This window comes from Gekko japonicus, unplaced genomic scaffold (genome assembly GCF_001447785.1).
Source record: "Gekko japonicus isolate JY-2015 unplaced genomic scaffold, Gekko_japonicus_V1.1 scaffold805, whole genome shotgun sequence".
NCBI classification, from domain to species: domain Eukaryota; kingdom Metazoa; phylum Chordata; class Lepidosauria; order Squamata; family Gekkonidae; genus Gekko; species Gekko japonicus.
The window spans coordinates 63,319-65,497 of record NW_015173146.1 but is presented as its reverse complement, the minus strand read 5'-3'; positions in this window follow the sequence as shown (position 1 = coordinate 65,497).

Here is a 2,179-nt window from a genome sequence, read left to right as displayed (position 1 = left end):
ATAGCGGCTTTGTTATTAGCAATACATTTTCATTAAGCATGACCATGCAAGCAGGGCATGTGGAAGTGTGCTGCAAAGGCAGCAAATTTGCTACTGCACAATGGATCCGCAGAGAAATCTACCCTACACCCCCCCAAGGAATTCATCCACAGACAACTCACAGCTCTCTTTCAAGGGAATTCAGGCTTCCCAGTTTCCCAAACTCTGAACGGTTCTAGGCAAAGACAAGATTGTCTGACTTTGGTTCCCTTTGGGGAAGAGTATACTAGAGTCTGGGGATCCTGGACTATTGGCTTTATTCACAAATAAATATGTGAATATGGGTGGAAGGAGAGAGGCCTTAATGCGAGGCAATAAATATACCACCCCTTATCCCAGAAAGAGACCCCACTCCTCAAGAGCAGCACCACTTTCAGCCAGCTCCCAGTGTGCTCTCCCCCCCTCCTTCAAACTCCAAAATCCCTGTCCCCTTCCTTCAGTGGTGAGTGGTCACCTTTCCCAAGCTCCCAGGGAAGACCTGAGCGAGAAAAAGAAGAAGAGGAGGAGGAGGAGGAGATTTATAGAAGAACTTGTGGGCACTCAATGTAATTGCTGAGCGGTCAGGTTAGAACAGATAAAAGAAAGAACTTCTTCACCCAAAGAGTGATTAACAGTTGGAATTCACTGCCACAGGAAGTGGTGGCGGCTACAAGCATGGACGGCTTCAAAAGGGAATTAAGCATATGGAGCAGAAGTCCATCAGTGGCTATTAGCCACAAGGTATAGATAGGGACTCTGGGGCAAGTGATGCTCTGTCTTCTTGGTGTTTGGGGGGTGAACAGTGGGAGGGCTTCTAGTGTCCTGGCCCCACTGGTGGACCTCCTGATGGCACCTGGTATCTTTGGCCACTGTGTGACAGAGTGTTGGACTGGATGGGCCATTAGCCTAATCCAACATTGGAGTCTCTTTTGTTCTTATACCCCACCCTTCACTACCCAAAGGAGTTTGAGAGGGGCTTACAAACTCCTTTCCCTTCCCCTCTCCACAACAGACACCCTGTGAAGTAGGTGGGGCTGAGAGAGCTCTGAGAGAACTGCCCTTTCAAAAACAGCTCTTTTCAGGACTACGGCTTGCCCAAGGTCATCCAGCAGCTGCGAGTGGAGGAGTGGGGAATCAAACCCAGTTCTCCCAGATTAGAGTCTGCGCACTCAACCACTACACCAAACTGGACAGCATCTGCTGAGAAGAGCTCCCCTCGTGCCCAAGCAACCGTCTTGTGCCCGTCAAGTGCCACCCTAGGCAAACCCTGGAGGGCTGGAGCCATCCACAGTTACCAGAAAAGCAAACCCCCAACAGTATTCTCATTGGCTGAGAAGGGGCAAAAGGCTCAAGGTGCTACAGAGAAATTATCCAAAGCTGAGTACAGTGTTGCCAGCCTCCAGGTGGGGTTTGGATTTCTCCTAACCGTGCCAGACTACAGAGATCAGCTCCCGGGGAGAAAATGGCTCCTTTGGAGAGTGGACTTGATGGTCTTATACGCCGCTGAGGCCCCACCCCTCCTCAAACCCCGCCCTCCCAGGCCTCACCTCCAAATCTCCAGGAGTTTCCGAGGGCCGATTTGGCAACCCTCTGTGTGATCTCTCTTTGCCTGCCAACTGGATAGACTCCATGTTCTGCCCCATGGATGTGCATATAAGGAGCCTCTCACCAGCCCTTCATAGATCTGGCTCGCAGCTCTCTTTTGGCTTCCCTTCCTGACAGCAGAACCGCAAGAAGACGAATTATCCGTTGTCTCCTGTTAAAATTGTTTTAAATATAGACTAGTAAGGAAAGCCCGTCGTGGCGGTAGACGACGGGCCCTAGATAGGAAGGAAGGGCGAGTGGAAGTGAGGAATGGAGAAGAGGAGGTAGAGAGAGAGAGACAGAGTTAGAGAGGGGGGAAAGAGAGAAAAGGGGGGGAGACAGAGTGGGGTTTATGGTATTATTTTGGAAAGAAAGGAAGGGAGAAAGCTAGGAAGGAAGGAAAGAAGGAAGGAAGGAAGGAAGGTAGATGGGTAGAAAGACAGAGATTGAAAGAGAGTGAATGGGAGGAAGGATAGTTGAGAAGGAAGAAGGGCAGAGAAACAGAGGGGGGAAACAGAGTGGGTGAGAGAGAGAATGTTGGGAGGGGAGAGAGAGAAAAAGGAGGGGGGAGGGGACC